Here is a 27,529-nt window from a genome sequence, read left to right on the forward strand (position 1 = left end):
GAAAAGGTTTGAGGACAATACACAAAAGTACAAAGAGAGTAAATAACATAAATGTTCTATACTGTTCAATTGGGTTCTAAACAAGTTACTCTTCTTGAATCACAATCTAAGCTATGGTTACTAAAATGTTGTCAACCACAAAGGCCCAATCTCATGTTACCATCAATGATTTCCAATTGGTACAACATGAAAAGAAATAGTCATATGCAGTGGATACTATCATATGCAGTATGTAGTTAACTGTCATGGGTTTTCCCTCCCAGTGCCAAGGCCTTTTTTGGTGATTACGATGCCTTCTAACGTTTTCTCTTTCATTAACCCCTTAAGTGCCAAGGACGAGGGCAACAGGGAGGTAATCCCAAGGACGAGATACCGCGTCCTTGGCACTTAAGGGGACTTGTACAGTGAGTGCAGGGCAGAGTATAACTTTTGAACTTTGTGCGTGCAGATGAATACCGCAGGGCAGACAGAGGTATGTGATTGCACCCTGGGAGCTGTTTGATCTTTGCAAAGGGGGCTTGAAAGGCAGGGCTCTATGAATGTATAGTAGGCGCACTCTCAAACCTGACTTGTAAATGTAATAGTTCAAATGAGTGGTTTGCTCACTGGTGCCATTAGTAGCCAGGAGACTGTGTGAAGGATTGCAATGTGTGCACAGTGCTGAAGCTGTTTTCATAGGTCCATGGAAAATGTCACGAGTCACATGTCCTTAATTCCCGACACAATTGTTTACAAAGATGTACAGCAGTGCAACATTGTTTAGCCCCCTTTACCAAATGCTGCCACTCACCCCCCTCCCGTGAAACACAGGGAAAATCAATTTGCACATTAAAAGTAAATACACAGAAAATATTTCACAGAGGGTGGGCTTTTGGGAGTCCCTCTAGCACCCCTTTGTGCTATCAGCCCTACGTAGTGCTACATGTCTGTTTCCACTAATGTGGAGTACAGAACATGGACAGGCACTGTGTGCACAATTTGAAGGACTGACACCCCTATCCAAAAGACCTTTGCACACACTCCAAGCTTCTTAGTTTCAAATAGTACCAAGATGAAGCCACAATGATTGGATGAAGAGAGTGGTCCCCCCTTACACATGCAACCCTTGATACTCTTACAAAGATGTTCTCCTTTTGGGAGTCATACGTAGCCTTCTAAAGAGCAAGGCATCTCTGGTTATTAGCTCCCCTCGGCTGATCCCCTTAGTTTCTGCAGGCCTTCCTTGAATGTGTCCAACTCCTAGCTCTACTTAGGGCAGCCAGACCCCTCTCGGGAAGTGGTTAGGATCCCTACTAATGCATCATAAGCTTCCCACGAGCAGCAGCCCCCCCCCAGGTGATGTAGGGGCATCTTCAAATGCCCAAAGCAGGCACATGATATCCTTTTCATATGTATCCACCAAAGTGGAGAACCTAACCCCTTCATGTCCTACTATATCTACTTTGCGATTAGACACAGGGGCCTCATTACAAGTTTGGTGTTATTTCACCAAAACGCCAAACAGATTTATTGTTACTGCCATTTGATCCCATGGATTTAGCACTGGAATTACAAGCGGTGGAAGGCAGTGTAAATCCCCTTTTTTTGGAGTTTATAGAACTCCATGGGGATGTTGACGGAATAACTGCTGGCTGTAATTCCACTGATTTTTGCTGAAGGAAAATCCTCTATCTTACCACCAAAGTTATATTACATCAGTGAAGTAATGTGGTGGTAATACCGTGGTAACCACTGCATTATCACCCTTTTTTCCCCACACCTCTGTACTTGTAATGAGGCCTTAATAGTTTTATATTATTTTCAGCGAGGTTGCATTGCCACCAGGAACATGAAGTTTTTAGAAGGAAGTTATTAAAAGCTGGTGTGTAATGCAAGTAGTAGAGTGGGATACCTTTCATCCAGCGTTACAAATGACAGGTAGCCACGCCCCTTTATCACGCCCCTGAACCTCTATACATTTAATGACCCCACACACCTTTTTTTATACATTTTATATAAACTCGATAAGAGCCAGCTGTAGTGGGGGAAGGGTGGCTGTTGCGCAGCTACAAGATGGCCACTGCCTGAGAAGGCTCTGACCGACGACCCTGAAATCCTAACAAAATATCTTGCTCTCCTGGCTTTTGCCAGATGGAAATAGTTCCCCTGAATGGCGGAGACTCTGGTGTACGGTCTGATGTACTTATAGTGGCGAGGGGAGACCTGGAGAAGATGGGAAATGTATGTTTCCGCTGCCAAGTCCTCAGCCTGGTTTTACGGTGTTGCTGGAAGATGGTGTGGCGCACTGAAAACGGAGACATGCACCCAAAGCTGCTGCAATGGCGTACTTCAGATGTGTCTGGAGGCCACGTGCCTCCCCGGCGTGGACCAGTGAGTGTTCACTGGGAGAGCGGGAAGAGTGGAGCCTGCGGGTGCTCCCGCCCGCTGTGATCATCATTGTGCTGCAGAGCTGTGGCCAGCTCACAGAACGCTTGCCACGCGCTTTGACTGCTGCTGGCCGTGTGACTCGACAGTGAACTGCTTGACTTCCCATAGCTATGCTGGGGAGATGGCAGACAACAGGGGATATGGGTGCAGCCTGGAAGGTGTGCTGATCTGGGATAAAACAGCTTCTGCTCCAAAGCTGTGGAGCGCGATACGTCGTCCACCCTGGGGACGGGGGGCGTCAGACGGCGCTTGCAGGAGAGGTTGCACAAGGCAGCCTGAGGCGGTGACTAAGGAGGGCCTGCTGCGCTGGACACGGCCTGCTGATGGTGTGCGGCTTGCTCCTGAAGGGCCGGCACTGTACTCCCCTGTCTGTGTGATTATTTCTAAACTGGTCCCACTGCTGCACGCCTATGGTCGTGGTATCCTGTAAGAGAAACCAGGCTGAGGATTGTAGCTGAAGTGAGTAGAGGTGTTTGGGCACTAGGGTTTGAGTCCACTTGCGCTACACTAGGATACTTTCTGGTGTGCTCATTTGAAAACATTCATTGTACTGATTGGCTGCAAGATCATGGGTTGTGGAGGTGTTGCCCACACCTCTTTTTGGGATTAGTAATTGTTTGTTCCCAAATACCTCGCACATGAAACAAAGGGGAAAGCTTGTTCCTTATATCGTTGTTTGTAACACATTTGTGTTCTTGATTGGTAGGGTGGTTTAGGTGGTCATCCGACACATGTTTCGACCTCCCAATGTCCTTCTCAAGGCTGATATATTTATGTCCATTAACTGAGAGGTTTGGTGGTACCCGAGGTTGATTGCAGTTGATGTCCTCCACTGCTGCTCCTGATAGGCTGTGAAGGATGTGTCCATCATGATGGTGACATTTCCGTGTCTCATAGAAAGTTTCATCACCTTATGTATTATTATAATACTCTCCTGATAACGTATCTGACCCCGTCTTAAAATTCCAAGGGAGTTTAAAGTATTGAGGATTTAAGGACAGGCCCTCCAGAAAAAAATGAACGCTTCCTCTCTGATTAATATCACCCACCAACAACTCTTTCTTTTTTGTGCTTTTAATGCCTACAATATCATTTTGTTAGGTTCAACTCTGAGTACACCCTCACCCAATGCAATCCCTCTAAAAGCGCCCCAAAGCAGCCTAGGACTTCACGAGGCACACTTGGCTTGGCGCATTTGTTCATGCTCTGTGCTCTGTCAAGTCGTGTTCTAGTTGGCTAGGAGCCCGAGTGTCTCTGACGAATGTTTCTGTACAGGGTTGGACATAGTTCCCCTTTTGGAACTAACCCTTTCCATAGTATCCTCACCTCACCCTAGAGATGTTGCAGGCAAAGGATGGTGGCAGTCAATGATTATGTCACCAGTTCACCCATTTCCTTTGTAATGAAATACATTTTAGGTTCCAATCCTTGAGATAAGTAACCATTTCAATTGGGTATTGATTCTGCATAAAATGTTACATATTCAACACTTTTTTCAAAATAACTGGCTTGTGTATAAGTGTTGGGCATTTTCCAGCCAGAATCGACTCTTCGTAGGCGACCATTGAACTAGCAATACTCGGGTTGGGTATGGATGGGCAGCCAATCTCTCCTCACTGCCTGAGGCGTCTGGAATCTTCTCACAGGCGCTGCTCTCTGCAGTACTGCGTCACACAATGCGTGAACCCAGGGAGAGCCACTGTGGCTGCAGATAGCCCATTCACAAGCATTGATGGAAAACACCTGCTTTAACGTTGCCGAGATTGAATATGAAGTCACGAGGTAGTGATGACACGTGCTGCCCCGGTCTGCAAGCAACCCCCATCCCAGCACGGTGTCCAGCAGCGGACCATTAATGTTTAACTGGCACCTTCGCTCAGGGCAGCACAGCAGAAATACACATTGACATGCCCCTGCCACCGGGTCACTTTAGAGCCAAGGCATGGCACATGTCTGAGTTACAATCCAATGTTTCCTGGTTTGCGGTGGTGCTTCCACCACAAGGGCTGTTCCCGGGGAAGTGATGTTCAGCAGAATACCTCAGTTCTCAGAGAAACACGTCCCTCACATGTAGGCAGCACTGGCTGTAAACCCTGTTCCTCATCTTAAGACCAAGGCATTCGCTGACTGCTTTGCTTTCGTGACTAATTATGAATTGCGATAAACTGGTCCTTGCACTACTGCCTAGACACACGCGCCTCAGCTGCACCCTCAGAGAACTTTGCTTTATGTGACGGCCACCCGACGACTCCATGTCTGTCGGGACATCATGCCCCAGTCGCAGGTTTTCGTTTCTCCATCATTTGAATGCGTAGTCTTGGGCCACTTCAATTCAATAAAACGGAATGAAGGGAAAGCAAAGCCCAGGAACAGAGTGTGGTGTGCCCAGTGACAAGCAGTCACCTGGTATCAGGTGCTGTAGTGATCGCTATCTTAGGCGCCACCCTTTCTGAACCAGTTGTTCTCGGGTCCTTGGAAATCCCTTAATATTACCCCTTTTAAAGAATCCAGACTCTCTAAATGATTATTTGTTTAGGCTTATTGAAGTGTTTGTGAAGGGCACTACTTAAAAAATAGTACCCGGCGTGGGTTATTTTGAAGGAAACTAACACACTGATTGGTGCATTTGCAAGCTTTACCTCATGGTAAACCGCTCACGTCCGTGCGCGTCCCTCGCGCCGGTCTTTGTTATTCATTTCTTTTTCTTTCAGGCCACCATGGCATACATGCCAACATTCTGTGACCAAAAGTCTGTAGGAATCTTAAAGTTTAAAAAATAGTAATTAGCATAATGATGACATCAGAGGAAATGATGTAACATCAATTTGACCCAATGAAAAAAATGACAGGGCATGACATCACAGGAAGTTATGTAATGTTAACGTTGACCTTATGACTTCACAGGAACTGACCTCAAATGGAATATGGCCTTAAAGAGATCATAGGAAAGTTCAACATAATGGTTGGGTACTGCCCCTGCATAGAGTGGAAAACAGTCAGAGGCATCTGTGAGGTGGATACATTGCAAGGGAGACAAAGAAATAGAGCTGGGGGTTAATAGCTGCCGATTATCACGAGACGGGCAGCCAGCAGGGAGTTGAAACAATAAATACCCACTGAAAAGCTATAAATCCTATGTTAGCAAGTGCCTGCTGTGAAGGAACCAGTGTGATAACACATCTGTATATCCCAAGGAAAGGGACGGCCGCAAAGGCTCCAAGAAATGCAGCTTGTAAGGCAAGCCCCAGAACAAATACAGTAATACAGACAGAAATATATCTGCGTTATAACTGCTGACTGGAAAGATGGGGCAGTTGCTAGAGGCCACCCTGAGGTTCATGACCCTTTTCAAATGACAAGGTTGAAAGATCATGATGCTGTCCCTGCCCTTGACACAGCAAATATTTAAAATAGTAACAAGTGTACCTGCTTCAGAGAACATACATTTTCAGCTGTGTATTCAGCACAGACACTGGGAAGTTCATTATTCTGCAGTGAGAGACAGGGCACCGGGGGAGCTCTGAACAAACACAGTAAATTATTCCACATCCAAAAAGGAAAAACAAAAAAAAGAGAAGAGAAAAAAAGCAGTTATTATTATAAGTCATAAATGTCCTCATCCTTTGGCTCGTGTATAAGGAAATGAATAATATCTACCTCATTAAAAGTAACTCATTCACGGAGATTGAATTGACGTTGATGAGTCCAACATCCAAAACAGTAAACACCTGTTAACTATGATGTAACACGAGTATCTGACAACATCATAACATCAAACATAAGTGTGAACGAAAACAAAATTTGCGCTGTAGTGAGTGTCTAAATATCGTCAGCTGTACTAGTGACCTAATTGGATATGCTGTGATCAAAAATGCCTGTGTAGCATGTGTCAAAACCTTTACTCCACCACTGGCGATCCCAACACTCCCAGTGTGAAAATGGTCAATTTGTACAATGCATGTCCGAACATATCTCTTAAAAATACAGTGGCAAAAAAACATTGGAAAAAAACGTTAGGAGGCAAGATCCTAAGTGTGGAAAAACAGTGTTATATCTCACATAACTAAGAGACACAGCGTCTCTAATAAACACTCCGACAAGCAAACTCACCACTTGTATAAATAACAAAGTACCCGTGCTACGTTTCCTCGATGTTTGCAGTTCCATATAGGGAGCTCTGTTTCATGACATCAAAAATGAGTGACGTCAGGGGATGATTCAGCTTCACCATTCATTGCGCTCATAACCTGTTGCGTACTACGGCACAGATGCCACAGTTTAGGGCACACATATGTGTGGGAAAGAAGTTAAAAGGGGGGCCCCGGGGGGAACGCGAAGCGTTTCCCCCCGGGGAGTTTTTGGCGATGCGCATGGCCAGCGAGTGGCCGTGGGGCAGAGCGCCTCCTGGGGGGGTATTTAAGGGCTCAGGGAAGGTTCGGGAGGCAGGCGTCAGTTAGGACTTGATGATTGTCCTGTCGCCTGCTCCCGAGCCTTCCCTGTAGCGCCTGGGGCCTGGGTGGAGTACTTAGAGCAGGTGAGGAGGGGAGTATCTGGAAGGAGGGAGTTTAAGTTTAAAAAAAAAAAAAAAAGAAAAGTGTCGGTTACTTTCGGATTACATAGGAGGGGTGCCGTAGATAAGACACCCCTCACATTTTACCTTATCTTCGGGCCGCCGCGCTTTCAGCCGGGTTTATCCCGTGGGCGGGGGGTGTGAGCAGGGACCTGGGGGGAGCGGCAATCCGTGCCGCGAGCGTGCTTCGAGTTGGCTTCAGGCCAAGTAATTAGCAGAGCGGCGGCGGCTTCTCCACGGCTCTTTACGTGGGTGTGCCCGCTGCGAGCGAGCGTTTGTCTCTGTCTGGTGGGCCGGGCAGCGGGCTTAAAGGGGCCGTGTCCTGCACTCTTAGTGAAGTGCGGTGCTGTCTGGGCACCGACAGGGGGCAGCGCTTCGCAACAGGGAGCAAGCACTAATTAGTGCTGTTTTCTTATAGTGTGTTTCTGTTCCCCCCCCTTTTCCCTGGGTTTTTTGCTAGGTGTAGGGAGGGAGGGATTTTATAAGAAAGTTTGGTTAAAAAAAAAAAAAAAAAAAAAAAAAAAATTTAAAATTTTCAAATTAGTGTAAGGAAAGCAGCATAGCGGCAACCCTGGTAATAATTGGTAATTAGGTAGGATAATTGGGTTAATTTTTTCTCTCATTAATTTTAAATTTAATGAGGTTATTTTCGGGTACTGACTGGGGTGGTGTTTGTTGTTTTGGGGGCTGGTTGTTTTAGCGTTAGGTTTTCGCAGGGCCAGGGTGTTTTCCTCGGGTAGGTCCCGGCTCGGGGGCGTAGAGTAAGTAGTTTTAGTTAAAGGGGCATATTTTTGGGCACACGCGTTTAGTGTGCACTATGACAGGCCGGGGGGCGAGCAAGAAGGGGCTGGTGGACGCCGGGGCCTTGAAGAAGGCCCTGGAAATCATTAGCAGGGCAACTAATGCCCAATTGGAAGAGGCGGTAGGGGAAGTTACGGGAGAGGAGGAGAGCGGTGGGGGCCGGCCGCAGCGCAGAGCGGCGGCAGACGGTGCATTGGCGGCTGTGGTGGCTTGCACCCCTACGGCAGGGAGAGGGGAGATTTGGGAAGCTAGGGGCAGGAAGATGAGGAGGGAGATAGACAGGAGGGCGGACGGGGGATTAAGGAGATCAGGGGGGCAGCTAGGGAGGGAGGAAGGGTATGATAGAGCTAGGGAAGTGGGTAGGGACCAAGGGAACACCAGGGGGGGCAGGGGTGGGGCGCAGGTGGGGGTGGCAGGGCAGAGAGGAAGAGGGGGTAAATACCTGCAGAAGAGCGCAGGTGGGAGAAGGAGGGAGAGGTCCCCGTCAATTGAGGAGGGTAGGGTGGGGCGCGGAACGGCCCCCCCGGATAGGAGGAGTGGGGGCGGAGGGCGCTGCGCAGCTCCCGCTGTGCAGATGGAGGGTGAGGGTTTCGGTACGGCCCCTCCTCGGTTAGCGCAAGGAGAGCCTAGAGGGCGCAGCACAGCCTCTAGCAACGAGAATGTCAGGGTGGAGGTCGGAACGCCTCGCCCAAGTGAAGAGGACCAGGCAGAGGTTCCCACAGCCCCGCCGAGAAGACGTCAGAGGAGTGGCGGGGCGGACGCCCCGGGCTCGGAAGAAGATCAGCAAATAATCTCGGGCAGGAGCCCGCATCCTCAATGGTATTTAAGGGGTGATGAAGTTGGTTGGGAGGAATACGGGGGGCAATGGGAAGTTGAGGATTACAGGGCGGAAAGGGAAAGGGCGGAGGAGAGAAGAAGTTCAAGGTGGGACAAGGAAAGGGAAGTACAAGGGGGTCGGGGTGAAAGGGGTCAAGGAAATTATTGGCTGGGTGATTGTGCTGCTGCGGGGATTGTTTGTCCCCGCAGCAGGAGCCCTCTAAGAATGGAGATGAGGAGCACCGGTGTGGATGCCAGGCCGCAGATGGCAGGCGTGGAAAGAGGTGAGCGGGAAAGGGAATGGTCATCTGCATGGCAGAGAGGGGTCACAAATAGGGGGTTGGGGGATGACCGGGGTGGTCTACAAGGTGTGATGAAGGAAGTAGGGGTGCAGGCTTTTGGAGCTGAAGGGGTTGGAAAGAACATTTGCTCAGTGGAGGTCCAGACGGACAAGGTGGTGGAGCCATTGGGGCTCGAGGTGCAGGCGGGAAAAGATAAAGAGGTGGAGGTAAAGGGGAAGGAGAAGAAATTGCCATACATGGGGATAACAAAACCATTGGGGGCACATTTGATGGCAGCGACCAGGGAGAAGATACAGGGAGGTGAATTTGTGGATGTCTTCAAATTGCTTCATAGGGAGGTGAGAGCGAAAGAGGGCTCTAAGGAGGAAGAGAGAGAGCTGGCTTCACGCCCGAGGGTCCCGGTGACCATTGAGAATTGGACGGCGGCGTTTATCATTTATGCCAGTGTGTATTGCGAAAAGTTCCCGGAGCGTTGCGTGGCCCTGTTGAAATATATGGATGTAATAAGGAAGGCTTTCACGAGTTTTGGGGGCTTTGCCTGGGTAAGGTATGATGAGGAATTTAGAGCGAGAATGGCAGAGGACAGTCAGGCGGTCTGGGGGGAGATAGATATGGATCTTTGGCTGCAATGGATGGCCCCAACGAGGCCTGCCCCGACATTGCACACAGCAAGTGGGCTGCCTGTGCCTTACCGGCCCTTTCTTGGTCGCCCCGCCCATGAGGGGGCGGGGGGAGGAGGCGGAGGACAGCTTTCGACAGCATGTTGGGCGTTCAATAAGGAAGGCTGCACGAGGGGATGTGCAAATTTAAACACGAGTGCAGCAGGTGTGCGGGTCGGCATCCGGTTACAGATTGTTTTCAGGCAGGGGACAGTGGGTCAGGGTGATTGAGCGGGGCAAGGAAATGGGGGGGAAGGACCGCATGCCAGGTAAATTGGGGTGTGCTGGTAGGTCGGGCTCAGTTTATCGTAAAGGAGGTGGGGGGCACAAGGTTTGATGAAAGGTTTGTTGGGAGCAAATTAAAGGGGACAGGAGAAAGGTGAGGAGGAAGTTGCGGAGGTAGGGGAGGGCCCAGGGGGGAGGTGTCGGTGGAAATTGTTAAGGGAGAGGTAGCTGTCGTTGGGAGGGCAGGGACGACGGTGGTGAAGCCCTCACGCTTGCCGCACGACAAGGTGAGTAGGCTTCAGGCTGCATGGACGGAGGTGCGGGAGCGCCTCTGGTGCAGCAGGGGGAAGTGAGGAGATGGGTCTGCATGGACGGGGGTGCACTAGGGCCCCTGGTGCAGCTAATAAAATTAAAAAAAAAAAAAATAATAAATAAATAAATAAATAAATAAAAATAAAAGAAGTGGAACAGAGAAGCGAGGTGCCGGAAGAGGAATTTATGTGTAATGGTCTGCATGGACGGGGGCGCAGGTTTGGCCCCTGGTGCAGCGGTGGAGAGGAGTAAAAGAAAAAGGGGGCCTGCATGGACGGGGGTGCACTAGGCCCCCTGGTGCAGGTGGGAAACAGGTGGTAATGGACGCAAGTAGCTTGAAGATGGTGTTATGGAAGGAACTGCATGGACGGGGGCGCAGGTTTGGCCCCTGGTGCAGCGGTGGAGAGGAGTAAAAGAAAAAGGGGGCCTGCATGGACGGGGGTGCACTAGGCCCCCTGGTGCAGGTGGGAAACAGGTGGTAATGGACGCAAGTAGCTTGAAGATGGTGTTATGGAAGGAACTGCATGGACGGGGGCGCAGGTTTGGCCCCTGGTGCAGCGGTGGAGAGGGGTAAGGCAGAAAAGGGGCATGCATGGACGGGGGTGCATTAGGGCCCCTGGTGCAGGCGGGAAAAAGGTGGTAAGGGATGCGAGGAGCTTAAAGAGTTATTTGGAAGGGACTGCATGGACAGGGGTGCAGGTTTGGCCCCTGGCGCAATGGCGAGAGGATTAATAATCTAAAGGGCCTGCATGGACGGGGGGGTGCACGTGGGAGCAAGGTCTTATGCCCGGTTCCGGGTGCTAGGGGTATTGCGGAAGGAGTTGGTGGCGGTGGGAGAAAAAGGAAGAGGGTTTTTGGGACTCATTACTTTAGGAGGGGCGCAGCATCTGTGGGTACCCGGCTGGGTTTTTTCAGAAGACAAGGTGGAAAGAGTGGGACGTTGAAGGTCTGGGAAATACAAGGGGTACGGCAGGGAGTTTGATAATGGGGATGTTGAAAAGGTGGTTAGGGCTTTGTGGGCCAACTGTTGTTGAAATATTTTTGACTTGTCAGTGATTTTGTATTTTCTTTTTCAGATGCTGCGCGAAAGGGAGGGGAGTTGGCGCAAGTTTGATTTGTTGGCCATTCAATTGTTAAGTGGGCTGGGAAGGAAGTGGAGTAAGGGGTTTGGAAGGTAACAGGGGTGCAGTTACAAGGAAGTGGTGGTGAGTCGGCACGGGTTGGGGGGCCGGCGGTGGGATCAGCTGCTTCCTATATTGGCAGGGACGAGGGAACGCTTGGGGTTCCAGAGGTGGTGATTATGCATGCAGGGGAGAATGACCTGGTGAGAGATTTGGGGTTGGCTCTGCTAAGGAAAATGAAGAGGGACTTAGGGGGGGTGCGGGAAATGTGGCCTCAAGCAGTGGTGGTATGGACTAAGTTGTTGCCGCAATGAGTGTGGAGGGGATTGGAAAGGGGGGAGCAAGGGAAGGGCCAGGAAGGGGATAATCAGAGAAAGGGTACAATGTTGTGCCTCGGTGGCAGTGCAGGTCATGGACCATATAGAAATAACATTTGAGGGCCTCCTTATCTTTAGAGAGGTTGGGGTACACTTGTCCGTGTATGGGAATAATCACTACCTGGCGGAATTTGGTGCTTGGCTGGGAGAATGGGTAAAAGTTGGAGGTAGAAAAGTGGGGGGGGGGTTGGGGCAGAAAGAACTCCTCGGGGGAGGGTTTTTCTGGTGCCGGGGGCATGGCCCCTTTTGATGTGGGGGGAGGGAAGCACAATGGGGGAATGACATGGGAAAGGATGGGGTGGCGCTGTTTGCACAAGCAGGTCACCCCGGGGGAACAGGTATTGAGCCTGGAGGGGCATGGCCCCTGGGAGAAAGCGGGACGCCTGGAAAAGGGGCAAGGAGACGGTAGGATCCAAGGGATCATTAGGGAGGAATTGGGTTATTTAATTATTTAATTGTTGGGGGAAAATGAAAATGTTTAATTTATTTAAGTGATGGTTAAAATATTCCTTTAGTTTGTTAGGCCATGGAGCCAGTTAAGCGTTTGATTGTAAGCTTTGGCCTGTCACATTAAAGCGACCTTTTCCACTTTTAAACGAGTCTGGATTTTTGTGCATTAAGCCAAAAGGGGGGCCCCGGGGGGAACGCGAAGCGTTTCCCCCCGGGGAGTTTTTGGCGATGCGCATGGCCAGCGAGTGGCCGTGGGGCAGAGCGCCTCCTGGGGGGGTATTTAAGGGCTCAGGGAAGGTTCGGGAGGCAGGCGTCAGTTAGGACTTGATGATTGTCCCGCCCTCCCACCCCCTTTCATTTTCGTTAGGGTAGTGTCTGGTTAGGTAATATGGGGGGGGGCATTGTTCATGGGATTATGCAGGGGGTTCTTTAGATGACATGGCGGGTTCATGAGTTTTGGGGTCTGTTAGGAAGGTAGGGTTGGTGGTTTTGTGTGACAGGTCAGGGCATTGTGAAAGTGTGTGTAATATATGTTGCTGATGTGGCAGGTCAGGCTGGCTGCAGGTCATAGGAAGGGGGAGTTTGGTGTAGAGGGGAGTTTGAGGGGTGTGAAATGGGTCCGGGCGCCGGGGGCATGGCCCCTTTTGATGTGGGGGGAGGGAAGCACAATGGGGGAATGACATGGGAAAGGATGGGTTGGCGCTGTTTGCACAAGCAGGTCACCCCGGGGGAACAGGTATTGAGCCTGGAGGGGCATGGCCCCTGGGAGAAAGCGGGACGCCTGGAAAAGGGGCAAGGAGACGGTAGGATCCAAGGGATCATTAGGGAGGAATTGGGTTATTTAATTATTTAATTGTTGGGGGAAAATGAAAATGTTTAATTTATTTAAGTGATGGTTAAAATATTCCTTTAGTTTGTTAGGCCATGGAGCCAGTTAAGCGTTTGATTGTAAGCTTTGGCCTGTCACATTAAAGCGACCTTTTCCACTTTTAAACGAGTCTGGATTTTTGTGCATTAAGCCAAAAAGTGCATGTGTTTAAAAATTGTAAACCAACGTACTCTAGATACATGTTTACATATCCACGTCATTATGTCCGCCTTGAAGCTTGTGATAGACAAGGAAGGACCTGCTTGCCTGTGAGCAGAAGCATGTATGAAAAAGGTAATATGCTGACTGTTCCAGTAACCGCTTCTCGCCAATACATAGTATGTTATTGCCAGTCAACGCTGTCTCTTTCTGTGGACAAGAGGCTTATGCACCTCACAAGTAAAAAACTACAAATATACTCGAACCTAAGGCATGTTCATTAACACTGCCGTTTTCAAACACTAAGGACTACATAGAAAATGGTGATGTGCCTAAATGACTGCATTAAAATACAATGGAAAATAGGTGCTTGTCTGTTTGCACATGGCGCTGTCACACGGATGCTCTGACACTGACCCCAGGGAGGCAGGGCAGAGAGTGTCTCTTTCACTCAGCAGCATGTCATCATCAATCAAAATGAATCTGCCCATTACCCCAGCTTCAAAGCACTGATCTGAGGATGCTGCTCTGGGCCTGGCAGCCAGGCCTAGTGGAACCCTCATTAATCGGTAGGTTTTGGTATCCTACCGCCTAAATCTGAGGGGTTGGAAAGTATGCCATGGAAAGGGAGAAGGGACCACATGTAGTCCCTTCTCCCTGTTCCATGGCATCCATTTTTTCTCTTTACTTTTGTTTTCAATGTACGTGAATGGCCACCATGGAAAGGGAGAAGGGACTATGTTTTTCTGTCTGCGGTGGCCATTTTTTATAACCTGGGGATTTGTCTATCTTTGTACCATCAAATTTGCTCATTCTTTTTGCCCCTTTCCTTTCCCTCCCAGTAAGGTGCATAATGAGACATGTCTTCTTTTTGGCATAAAAAGACAGCAGATTTATTTTCATAACATAATAAATTCAAAACACTGCAAACACCACCACTGTGTGAAAATAGTGCCGAAGGTGCGGCGACTGCTCTGTGTCCAAAACCTGCTTCCCCCTTTTCCAAACAAAGTCCACAGTAGGCACAACTACCCTAACCGTTCATGTTCCTGGGCTGGAGGAGTTCAGTTTATCCAGGGGCAGCTGAGCCCTCATTGCTACCACCAGATGCCCCCACCGCTTAGGCCCCCAAGAGGCGCTAGTCCTGAGAAGAGCGAAGACCCTTCTGGCTTTCCCATGGCTCATTCAGAGACTGTATCTTGCCACTGGTCGCCAAAACACTGCCTCACTGTCCCACGAAGCCAACGGCCAGGCCCTGCCATACCGCTGATCCATATATAGGGTGGGTGGGTGGAAAACAAAAACAAAGTCCTCTTGTGGGGCGGGTGTCCTGCTGCTTGGCGCTGGATGCTCCTGCAGAAGGACGCCCGCCGGATTATATTCTGCAAAGCACGCCCCCTTTGCAGGCTTTCCCCTAGGTTTGGCATGCTTGCCACGGCTCTCCTCCTTACCCAGGGGGGAGGAGAACCGTGCCCACGTTATCTGGGCGCGTCCTCCATTTTTCCTGTCGTCACCTCCATACTTGTTTTAACTTTTTTTTTCCAGCTGTGAAATGCAACACGTCTCATAACCGGAAAAAAAAACATTAGTACCTCATCTAATGTGTCGGGGAACTAATGGCAATAAGCCCCTAACCGGCGGAAACATTACCGCATAAGGTAATGCCCCCGGGGCCTTCGTTAAGGCCCGAGCGTAACTATGGGCCGGGGCATTACCTTATGTGGCAATGGCCTGCCGGCTCTGGTTTTTTACTCAGAAGCCTTGTTATGTCATAGTAGATCTCTTTCCAGTAAATACAATAACGACTAACACATAATCTAACCTGTTGATTAACCAGTTATAACTTAGAGACTTAACCTGTAAGAGGATGATCTCTGGTCTGTGCTCGACCTGTGGCACCGTCCCTTGCGGCTGTCCTATCTATCCTGCACAGTTCATTGCCAGATGCAGAGGAACGCACAAACCATGTTGGATTGTTTTTAGATCCGCAGTGCCCAGGATGGAAACGCTCATGCTCAGCAAACGATTGTCAGCACTCTTAGCAACTGATGTGATTGAGAATGCAGAGATACAGCTAGTCAAAAAATGTCAGATCATGCCAGCATCCACACTGTGTGCAGGTTACTGCTGGCATTGATGCCAATATATGCTCTGGTTCGCATTTCTAGTGGCTATGCCTTCTTACTGCACGGCCGAGTAGGTTTATTTTAGGACTTCGTGATAATTGTAGTTTAAGAAAGGGGATTGTGAAATGGTATCATTGTGCAATGCGCAGTAAAAGCAGTTGTCACAGTAAGATTGTGTGCACAATGTACACATTTGGCACTTGACTTACATAGACTAAATGGCATTTATTTCATGAAGACCATTTTAGCAGTTTTCATGAAATTATAAGCCTACTTTTCTATTTGTCTGTTTATTGATAAATTGATTTCCACGCAAACCCCAGTATAATCGGGGCAGGTGCAGTGAGATTTGTGTTGTCATAGCAATATTTAAATTTCCTATCTGATGGTGTGTATGGTTGTGTGTGTACGATAACCTTTGAAGGGTGTGAGATTAAACCACTTGCTAGCCTTTGGGTCCATTCATAATGGAGCTAAATTGCTTTTGGTAGATTTTTCTCTGTGCAACTACGCTACATCCAGTTTTGATGGAACCCTTGGGTTGTGTAATTACTTTTTAGTTTGGGCTATTAGGTGGCGCCTATAAACTGAAACTGTTGCATTAGAGTACATTTAGGGAGAAATGGCATACGAGGAGGTACACAGTTTATAGGTGTGTTTCGGTAATTTGCCCACCCAATGACTGCCCATGACCAGGCTAATCCCTTTGGCCATTCCCACCCAGTTCCTGCCCCTCCATCCCAAAACGCCTCCCTGTGGGACCTCTTTGAGCTCGCTTTAATCAAGCCTCAAGTGCCTGCCAGTGTTTTTTCAAAGCAGTCTTCTCAGAGTAAATGACTGAATTGTTTTTTAAAAATGTTATTGGGCATTTGTAAGGCGCTTACACATCAAGAAAATTGTATTTCAAAGGGCCATTTGGAGCTGTAAATCCGCTGCTGGTGTAAAAAAAATGTCTTAACCAGGTCTTGCTTCACCCACTCGATTTATAAGTACTATGTATGTCCGTCACTGTTAAAAACGAGCATTGGCAAAGCCAACAGTTTTGGCTTATGTGTAGGTATTAGACATTTACCAGGCACTGTTAATAGATGCCCATGTACTCGCACTGTTTTGTACCTGCTACTATCAATGGCCAGTTAATACCACTACAGAAGGGTCTAGCAAGTGCCTTTCCCATGCCTACACAAAAGCCCAAACTGTTGGCATTGCCAATGCTTGTTTTATATAGAAACACTGTGATGGGTGCAGGGTTATCTAATAATGTTACTTATAAGAGCTGATTTGTGGCTGCATATTTTTGATAAGCAAATCCAACTAAAGAAGAGTGAATTGAGGAAATCCCTTCAATTATTATCTAATATGCTTAGGGATCAAAAAAATAAACTGATTCAGAGCTACAAAACTGGCTAAAATGCCACAAGACTATGTAGTCCATTAGGGACGGTGAAAGCATGTTGAAGTTGTTGGCCAAAGGGAGATCATGGGAGTTCTGAAGTCTGATTAATGGAAAGGGGAGATTGCAAGTGCAGTCTCAGTTAACTCCGATATCTGCGGCCACATGGATGGCCTATTAGGCTGAAATGTTCGCGAAACCTAAGAACAAGGTAAAGGTTTATCAGTAATACCCAAGGGAGAATGGTTGTTTGACCTGACCTTCGATATAATTCTGGAACGTGTAGAGAAATTGAATACAACTCGTGCAAGTGAACCAAGGCTATGGGCAGAAAAAAGCCAATATAATATATCTGCCCAGGAGAAATATATTAAATTTGCTTTTTTCTGTAGTTAAAGAACACAGGAAGCCCCATGCTTGCTGGAAGAAAAAAATCCCTCGTCATACCTTTTTTGAAAAAGGAAATGGGAATCAGCCAAGTAACTACAGACCCATAGCGTTTTTGGATATTATGGGGAAGACTTTTGTCTCCATAATATTGGAGAGGTTGGATTCTTGGTCCCGCAGCTCAGGAAGAACATATAAAATGCAATTGGCTTTTCATAAGAAGTTAGGCACTGCATTGAATGGGCTGGTTATTGAAGTACTTTAGCAGGAAGCCTGGTTGAAACAGAAGGTGTTATGTGCCGCATTTACAGATTTACCGGTGGCATTCGATAAGGTAAATAGATACAGGATATGAGAAAAGTTGGAGAGTTGGGATTGCGGACTTGCATCTTGGGTCCTATTATAGACTTTCCTACCGATACATCTTTGCATGTATGTCTAAATGCGGAGGGGTCTAGCCAGGTAGAGTTTTAACACTTTAATGGCTTATGACAGGGTTGTGTCTTAGCCCCCCTCCTTTTTTGGTTATATATTTCGGACTCAGTGACTTGCTACAAAATGTGAGAGCCTTCCTAGAAAGGTTAGGAGGGGTCCAGATCCACTGGCTATTATCTGGCAACGATCGGGTCCTCTCGGATTTTATGCCTTTCGGCCTTCAGCAAAGTTTAGATGTTGTCAATGGTTATATGAAAACAAATGATTTCGAAATACATTAAGAGAATTCTAAGATAAATATATTTTCTGAGGGGAGGAGACGAAAAATAAAAAAGTGTCTATGGATATTAAATAAGAAGTCATTAGATTCTGTAGATCAGTTTATTTATCTGGGATTTCCGATATTGGGAAGGCCAGTTATGGCTCCACTGTACCAAAGATTAAAGGAAAAGACTACAGCCTTTTCATTTCAAATGATGTGCATTCATTTAAATAAAGGTCAGTTTACACTTAGGCCAGTAGTACATTATTATAAAGTAAAGGTTATTTCAACTCTAATCTATGGTTCTGAAGTTATAAATATAATAGATATAAATATAATATGAGATAATAAATTGTGGAGTAGATTGGAAGCCCTTTTGTGCAGGCGAGTTCTGGTTTTACTATATTCTCTCCGTATCACTCTTATTGGATACGAATTGGGCTTATCATTATTAACACCAATTGTAAATTAGAACATTGTAATGTTACTAGCTGTTCCCAGCGAAACATATTGTCACAGTTTATTACACAGCACACGCCAGCTAGGGAACTCCTTCCCCTGCAATGAATGTGGCACACAATAAAACGCTTTTTATTTTTTATACACAACGGATTCTTTTTGAGTAGGCCTCCAACCCGCCTCGCACCCGACCTCCACAAACACCCCATGTCACAATGGACTAGGAACCAAGCCGGTGTGTATCAATAAGATATTTATTAATTTATTATTTGAATGAAAAAGGAAAATCAACCTATTACACAGCCACCAATGTTGTGGTAACACAAAATGCAATAAACAATACTAAACAACCAGGTTAAGATATACTATTACAGTTAATTCCGGCGTTTAATGGCAGAACAGAAAAAGAACAATTTACCACAAAGTGATAGCGCCTACAGTTAAGCACTCCCCCCTGCAACACTCCCCTCCAAACATAAATTTGGACTTGATTCCTTTGAATGGAAGGCAGTGGCAAGGTGTAGGAATATAGAGGGAAAATCGGTTTGGGGGTAAAGCCCACCACTACAAGATGGGAAGTCAGCAGAGAAAGAGAAAACCGTTTTTGGAGCAATGTGGAAGAATGGGGTTTTCATTATTTCTCACAACTGCTAGGGGACAGAATAGAAGAAAATTCATATTGCTTACACTTAGGAGATAGGCCAAGTTTTAGAGAATACTAATCAGCACACCAGGGCAAAATAGAAACGGAGTAGGAAAATCGGTTTTTGGGGAGAAAGCAAATGCAAAGGGATAATCGGTAGCAAATGGAAAATCGTTTACACTGAGGCTTACAGTGACAGGCAGCTTGGGGAATGGGTTTATCTTACAATAGGAAAATTGGTTTTCAGTGACAATGACAGAGGCACATAACAGGTAGACTTCTAGGCAAAGGGATTGCTCACACTAATGAAACCAGTTGGGGTTTTAACTGACAGATGTGAATAGGAATTGTTTTGGTAACACACACAATACACAGACAAATTCGGTTTACAGTTGACAGTGGGAATAATTCTTTTGGGGCAACACTTTAATGAATATAACCACTAAATAAAAACACTAGGAACAGGATTGTTGGCTTCAAAATTTCAATAATCCCGATCCGTGAAATTCAATGGGCAAATTAATTGATTTACTTACAAAAATATTAAAGGATTTACACAGACAAATGCTGGGTTTTTAATGGGGATATGCTAACATATACAGGCAAATAAGAGATTCTTCTATGGGGAGATGACTGAACTACACGGGCAATTGGGGTTTGCAATGGGGACGTACAGGATGCACTGCTACAAAAATGAAGGGCTTATGTAATTTAGGGATGGGGTTATATGCTACTTCGATAGCAAGCCTTGGTTTAGTATTCAGTAAAGCCAGCTGGATCTCAGGACCCTCTGGACAGATAGGGCAAGGTGTCTGGTCACTCCATTCTCAAAGATGGTAAGGTTCAGCAGCCTTGTCTCCGTTCTCCTTCTCTTGTTTCCCCGGCTTTTGTGTGTACTGTGTCCTAGAACAGTCCCCCTTATATAGCATAAATGACATCACTAATTTTTACAATCTAGGTGAAGTACATTTCAATAATCCCCTCCGCCAGGATTGGACAGTTTCTCTCTCTCTTTGTCCCCAGTCAGGATTTGTTTTGTGATTTTGGAGCACCATCTGCCTTTTCCCCTTTATTACCATGCTTTGTTCTCATTTCACCATTTTGGCAAAAACTAGTTATGAATCATAACTTCATATTTGTTCTAGCAACTGCCATATGAAACATATAATCGGTTTGAGTTGGTCATGGGGGATTAGATAAGCCGACCGCCAAATCAGTGCAATGTAGCATGGCCATGTGTCACATTTCTTTTGTCGTTTTCATAAAATGTACAACAGTTATGAATATGTAAGTTATCAAGTATGTTCCTAATTTCATTTTCCACCTTTTCATCAATTCCCATAATTGTCACAGGTTCAGATCAGCCAGAAACCTAACCTAACTGGCCATTACAGTTCCCAGAGTCCCAGGTAACTGCAATTTATAGCCCCAAAACCGCCAGGAAATGACATGAAAAATGGCATAAAAATGAAACTAATCCTCAGTCTGATTGCTGCGCAAAATGCCTAAGAATGAAATAGTCTTTTATGTGAATGATGAGTGTGTCTGTCAGCAAATGGGCTGGCCACTTCATCCCCCACAGCGATCTGTTCCCCTGGGTCAGCCTGTGACCAGAGATTTTTTTATGAGTACCTTTCAAGTCAGTGTGGGCTCTTTTGAAGTGGGTGCAACAAGGGCTCACACCTTTTGTCATGCTTTAGCCAAGGATTGCCTTCTTAGAAATCTCTGCTTTCCTGCCAGCCAGTCTGCATAATAGGGAAGTTTGACACCCCCAGTGTCATGGCCACTGGGCAAAGGCCCAGTACTTCACTTCCTGCAGTGTCCCAATGGACCCAGTCTTGGTGCCTATGGCACCAAGCTCATTACAAACTGTGCTTTGCACACAGAACTCAGAAGGCACGTGCATCAAGGCTGGGCAGAGCCCTATTAGTACAGGGAAGGCACATGCAGAAGACAGGAGAAGGAGCAAGGTGGGGCCACAAGGCGAGGCCTAAGGGGAGTGGCTGGGGCCAGGCTATATAAGCCGGCCCCACCCACATACTGGCGTATCGCGTTAGTTTGCTAGGAGCAGCGTAATGCTTACCGCTGTTCAGAAGACCCTTACCTGGTTCAGCACGTGCGTCTTCAGTCTCTGGAACCCTCCAGTATCTTACCTGGTCCAGCACGTGCATCTTTAGTCTCCGGAAACCTCCAGTATCTTACCTGGATTCAACCACAACATCGCTGGAAGCACTGCCATCAGCTTCCCACTCTGCAGCCGCCGCGCATCTTACCTTGAAGCTACGCCATTGCTGGAAGCACTGCCATCAGCTTCCCATTCTGTAGCCGCCGCGCGCATCTTACCTGGATTCAGCCACGCAACCGCTCGAAAAAGCACCACTATCGCTTCTGACTCTGCAGCAGCCGCATTCATCTTACCTGTCTTCTTGAATCCTCCGCGTGTGCCGCCCAGTATCCTTACCTGTCCCGAACTCCCATCAACACAGGGCCATTTCAGGCGCAGCATCCACGTGGATCTTCATCTGCGGCAGCCTGCAGGAGTTCGGAAACCGCTCACCAGTCAACACCGACCAGCCACACCTGCAAAGGGAATAAGAAATACAAGGTGAGCAATCGCATAGACTTTAACACGCTAAAGCAGCGCAACTCACAAACTAGGCGCAGCTTCTGGAACTGTCTACTTACCACCAGTGGGTCATCCGGAATAGACCTGTTTCACCATGAAGTGCTCCTCAGCCATCATCATCACTAAGAGGGAGAGAGAACAATATATGGTTACGAACAATAATCATTGGGGAAGAATTAACACAAAGAATACAGACAATATTCATAGTTATAAACACCTACCTTCGAGACAGAATGGTTGCAGCCGGCCTGGACCTCCACAATCTGGACCAGTGACGCAACTAAGTCCATCCACAGCCCCCCTGCTGAAGGAAAGCAGGACGGAGAGCTCATCCTTACCTAAAAACAGGTGAGCTTGCATGGGCAAACTCCTGCGCACTACATTTTGGCACAAAAGGGTTGAGGGGAACCGCAACATCACCACTCTATCCTCACTACCTCTCATCTTCTCTCAGAAACAGTTCCAGCATTTCGAGTCCACGGAAAAGCAGCATTTGGGGGAGAGAAGTGATCCGAGGTAGTCAATTCCTGGGAGGGCTCCAACAATGCCCCAACGCCCCCGCAGAGACCATGTGAGCGTAACAGAACGCAAAGCCTCTCCGAATCTCTGCCTGGGCGCTATGAATACCTCTGAGACCGACCAGTTGGCCCAATTGCTGGGGGAACTACGGGCTGAAGTGCATTCCTCCAGATAAGAGACAAACTCTTTAAGAAGGGACTTAGTCGTTGCTCGAGAATGAACCGATGAACTGGCAAGACAGGTGCTTCAGACTCATGCAGGGCAGGTCCCGTTACCTGGAATCGCGCCAACCCCTTTGCCGCCATAACCACCAGTTCAAGTGGTACTCCCAGGGGCTGTACCGCTGGCTCCACCCGAATGGTTTACCGGTGACCCCAAAAACGTTGCCATATTTATGAATCAGTGTCGTCTGCACTTTTTTTGCCGCCCAGGTGCATTCCCGAACGATAGTTCCAGGGTGGCTTTTGTACTTTCGTATTTAGGAGGCAGTGCAGTGGACTGGTCAATACCCTTGGTCAACCAGGATGACCCTGTGCTGCACAATTTGGAGGAAGTCCAACGGGAATTGGAAAAGCTATTTGCGAGGCACACCCAAGGACAGGCCTTAGATAACGAACTGTTGTCCCTAAAACAGGGGAATCATGATTTACTGACATATATAGCCACTTTCAATCGCCTCATTGCACAAACCAACTGGCCTGAAGAGAAAAGAACCACATTGTTTTATCGAGGACTACATGGGGAACTAAAGGACGTGTTAGCCCAGGTGGTCAACCCTTCTGAAGGCTGTGCAGAGTATATCAACCTAACGCTGCAACTGGATCACAGGTTACAAGACAGAAAACTGGATCGCACAAGAACTGAAGGGAGATCAGTCTACATGCGACCTAGGGACAATCCAGGCAAGGCCCACAAAACAACTGAACCTATGCAGATCGGGGGGTTACGGGCCCCTATATCTAAGGCAGAGAGAGAAAAATGGAGGCAGCAACAACTCTGCTTATACTGTGGCAAGGCAGGACATTTTCTTCGAGATTGCCCCACTAAACCACCCAAGAAAACTGTAGGTGCAACGGATAATACCGATAATGAACAAAACACGGCTCCGGAAAACTCCAGTGCCCGACAAGAGTAGGGGTCCCCTTGTCAAGCAAAAACAAAAAGGTAGTTCAGACCTCACATCTAGTCATTCCAGTACTCATAGTCCACCACCAGCAACCATCAATGGTACACGCCTTGGAGGCGTATATAGACAGTGGAGCAGTAGGTAACTATATTGATCAGGCTCTAGCCGCACGAATAGGCCTCCCTCTTCGGCATAAACCACAGGCGGAAAATGTAACTGCAGTGGATGGCTCCCAACTATCCTCTGGACCAGTAACGCAACACACCGAAAAGATAATGCTGATATGTCAGGATGGTCATCGAGAAGACATCTCTTTTGATATTATTGGAGCACCACAGTTCCAGATGATCTTAGGAATGCCGTGGCTGGAGACCCATAACCCCAGAATTGACTGGAAAACCCGAGTGCTGACCTTTCCGCAAGAATGCACCAAAACTTGTTATCGTAAGAATCTGCAAAAACCCAAATGCAAGGCAACAACACTTCTGGCTCTTGCTGGTGCCTTACCTCCAGAATATTTGGACTATCAAGATGTATTCCAAAAAGAACAGGCAAATACTTTGCCTCCACACAGACCCTACGACTGCCAGATCGACCTGATACCCGGAGCTCAAATCCCATGCAGCCGAATATATGCTTTGACGGAGCAAGAAAATCAACACCTGCAAACCTACTTAGACCAGTACCTAGCCAACAGGTTTATTCGCCCATCTAAGTCCCCTCCTTCCTCAGCGCTCTTCTTCGTGCCCAAGAAGGAAGTGACCTCAGAACATGCATCGACTACAGGGCATTGAATCAAACAACGGTTAACAATAGATGCCCTCTGCCACTCATCCCAGAATTACTCGATCAGGTAAAGAGTGCTCAAATCTACATGAAACTGGACCTATGGGGCGCCTATCACCTCGTGCGAGTTAAAAGTAGCGACAAGTGGAAAACAGCATTCAGGACCAAATATGGACTCTTCAAGTATCAGGTGAAGCCCTTTGGGTTATGCAATGCACCAGCGGCATTCCAGTTCTTTATGAACAATTTACTCCATGAACTACTGGATGTCTGTGTTTTCGTTTACATTGATGATATCCTGATCTATTCACAGTCTAAGGAAGATCATGTTGGCCATGTAAGAGCAGTGTTGGAAAAGCTCTGTCAGCACCGATTGTTTGCTAAACTAGAAAATGCTCCTTCCACGTCACAGAGGTCGAGTTTTTGGGCTTCATGCTAACTCCACGAGGAGTTCATATGGACACACTCAAGGTTGAAGCTATCCGTAAATGGCACGTGCAGAAGACAGGAGGAGGAGCAAGGTGGGGCCACAAGCCGAGGCCTTAGGGGAGTGGCTGGGGCCAGGCTATATAAGCCGGCCCCACCCGCATACTGGTGCTTCGCGTTAGTCTGCTAGGAGCAGAGTAATGCTTACCACCGTTCAGAAGACCCTTACCTGGTTCAGCACGTGCATCTTCAGTTTCCGGAACCCTCCAGCATCTTACCTGGTCCAGCACATGCATCTTCAGTCTCCGGAAACCTCCAGTATCTTACCTGGATTCAACCACATCATCGCTGGAAGCACTGCCATCAGCTTCCCACTCTGCAGCCACCGTGTGCATCTTACCTTGAAGCCACGCCATCACTGCAAGCACTGCCATCAGCTTCCCACTCTGTAGCCACAGCACGCATCTTACCTGGATTCAGCTACGCCACTGCTCGAAGAAGCACCGCTATCGCTTCCGACTCTGCAGCAGCCGCATTCATCTTACCTGTCCTCTTGAATCCTCCGCGGGTGACGCCCAGCATCCTTCCCTGTCCCGAACTCCCATCAACACTGGGCCATCTTCAGGCGCAGCATCCATGCGGATCTTCATCTCCGGCAGCCTGCAGGAGTTTGGAAACCGCTCACCAGTCAACACCGACCAGCCGCACCTGCAAAGGGAATAAGAAATACAAGGTGAGCAATCACATAGACTTTAACACGCTAAAGCAGCGCAACTCACGAACTAGGTGCAGCTTCTGGAACTGTCTACTTACCACCAGTGGGTCATCCGGAATAGACATTTTTCACCATCACACGCTCCTGGGCCATCATCATCACTAAGGGGGAGAGAGAACAATATATGGTTACGAACAATAATCACTGGGGAAGAATTAACACAAAAAATATGGACAATAATCATAGTTATAAACATCTACCTTCGAGGCGGAATGGTCGCTGCCGGCCTGGACCTCCACAATCTGGACCAGTGACGTAACTAGGTCCATCCACAGCGCCCCTGCTGAAGGAAAGCAGGACAGAGAGCTCATCCTTACATAAAAACAGGAGACCTTGCATGGGCAAACTCCTACGCTCTGCATTTTGGCACGAAAGTGTTGAGGGGAACCGGGACATCACCACACTATCCTCACTACCTCTCATCTTCTCTCAGGAACAGTTCCAGCATTCCGGGTCCACGAAAACGCAGCAGTTGGGGGAGAGAAGCGATCCGAGGGAGTCAACTCCTGGGAGGGCTCCAACCGTGCCCCAATGCGTCCACAGAGACCAGGTGAGCGTAACACCTAGCAGCATCACATTTTATTGCAGGGTTGTTAGCTGGGAGGTGCAACATCTAGTTGGAGTGAGGCTTTTCATTATGCAGTTTCTGCCCCCAGCCAGAACAGGTTTTTCCCGTAGTAAGTGTCTCTCCAACTGTCCCTGGAGTTCTGTGGCTGAAACATCATATGCATTGGCTTTGGTCACCCCCCCCCACATCAGGTTTTCCTTTTCTGACATTTTCTGTGAGCAGTGCTATCTTTTTCCATTGTGGCTTTTTAAAGCCGTTTTTATTTGCAAAGACGTGTGCAGGCCGTTTTGCTTTTAATGTTAAAAATCCTGTTTTCCATGTCACATGATTTTTTTGATTCCTCCTTCTTGGGTGAATTACATTGCTACTGGTCCATTGGTAATGACAGGTAGGCCCCTTTTTCCATGGTTCTTTAATTTTACATGAGCACAAAAGAAAAACCAGGCCGTTTTTAGTTACAGTGTTTAAAGGGCTGCTGTTCATGTGAAAGCGAAAGCAAAAGCCTGGCCGTTTTTGGCTGCAGTGTTTAAATGGCTGCTATTCATGTGAAAGGTACTTCTGTTTGGGGCCTTTAAATGCACACCACATGCCCCCTCCTGCTCTTCCATGACTCTTTGTCTGGGCAGAGTGGGGTTTTCTTCAGCGTAACTTTCCTTCATGAGGGAGTGGGCACTCCAGTATCCTCTTTCGTCTCTGGGTTGGAGAGTGTGGCACGGCACCCCCTTTATTCCAGCTCCCCGGGGTTCTCATCAAGCTACGCTCTCAACTCCAGGCTGGAATTTAAGGATGTTAGTTCTCTATTAGAAGATTTTAAAAAAAACAAGTTCCAGTGCTTTTTTAACACATTTTTCCCAGAAGATTTACAAAGAATTCTCACAACAATAACCTACAGTTACAATACCTTCTAGCTTCATAAACAATTTGTATCATTTTAAAAAAAAAAAAATCTTCATTTGTACAATAACTTCAAATAAATTACTCCCTGTTATATATGTATCTAAATATTTACGTCTGAGTTTTCCTTCTTCCTTTTCATTCTTCAGATGGTTCCTCTGCTCGACTTTCATTTGGCTCATCAATAAGTCGCAAAGCGTGTCTAGGATGACAGCTTTTCAACTGATTGATGTGGACCCATTTTTCTTCTGTCAGTTCTCCCTTAGGGATGCCGATCTTATAGGCGACAGGTGAGATTTTATCTAGAATTTCAAAGGGGCGGCGTCAGGAGGGCTGGAATTTCCGCTCCTTGGTCTGGTTCCTCTGAAAATTGTACAAGTAGACCCTGTCTCCTACTTGATATTGTTTTTTAGTGGTCTTTAAATCATAGTGGGTTTTCATCCACTCTGCCGATTTTTACAGATTCCGCTTTGCGTATGCAAAAGCATGCTGAAGGTGTTTTCTCAGATTGTCAATATGTTCATGTGTCGTGGACACGTTAATCGGGGTCTGCTCTTGTGTTCTGTAGAGCAGATGCTGGGGTAGCACCATTTTTTGTCCGGTCATTTGCTCGAATTGAGACATTTTGGTTGCAGAAGATGGTGTAGACCTGATGGCCATCAGGACAAGTGGTAGTCAGATGTCCCAACTAGGCCCAGAGTCCACCACAAACTTCTTAAGAATGCTCACAATCATTTTATTGTACCTCTCAACTCCCCCACTAGAGGCTAGGTGGTAGGCAATATGGAGTTTTCTCTTTACCCCAAGTATCTCCCACATCTTCATCATCATCTTGCTGGTGAAGTGACTTTCCTCGGGATGACTCAATCCTGTGGGGAAGGCCGATAGGTGAGAAGATTTGGTTGATCATCAGGACAGCTGCTGTTTCTGCCTTGCAATTTGGGTCCGGGAGACATTCCACCCATTTGCTAAACAAGCATGTTACTGTTAACATGTACTTGTTTTCTCTAGAGGAGC

The 27,529-nt window shown here is 47.4% G+C and overlaps 1 protein-coding gene across 1 annotated transcript in view; it reads right to left on the reverse strand.

The window, feature by feature from the left end:
• Positions 1-27,529, reverse strand: part of LOC138513808 (transmembrane protein 176B-like) — a 417,665-nt gene that overhangs the window by 135,874 nt on the left and 254,262 nt on the right. The window lies entirely within an intron of this gene.

This window comes from Ambystoma mexicanum, chromosome 12, assembly GCF_040938575.1.
Source record: "Ambystoma mexicanum isolate Mex_15411 chromosome 12, UKY_AmexF1_1, whole genome shotgun sequence".
In the NCBI taxonomy this organism is placed as follows: Eukaryota; Metazoa; Chordata; class Amphibia; order Caudata; family Ambystomatidae; genus Ambystoma; species Ambystoma mexicanum.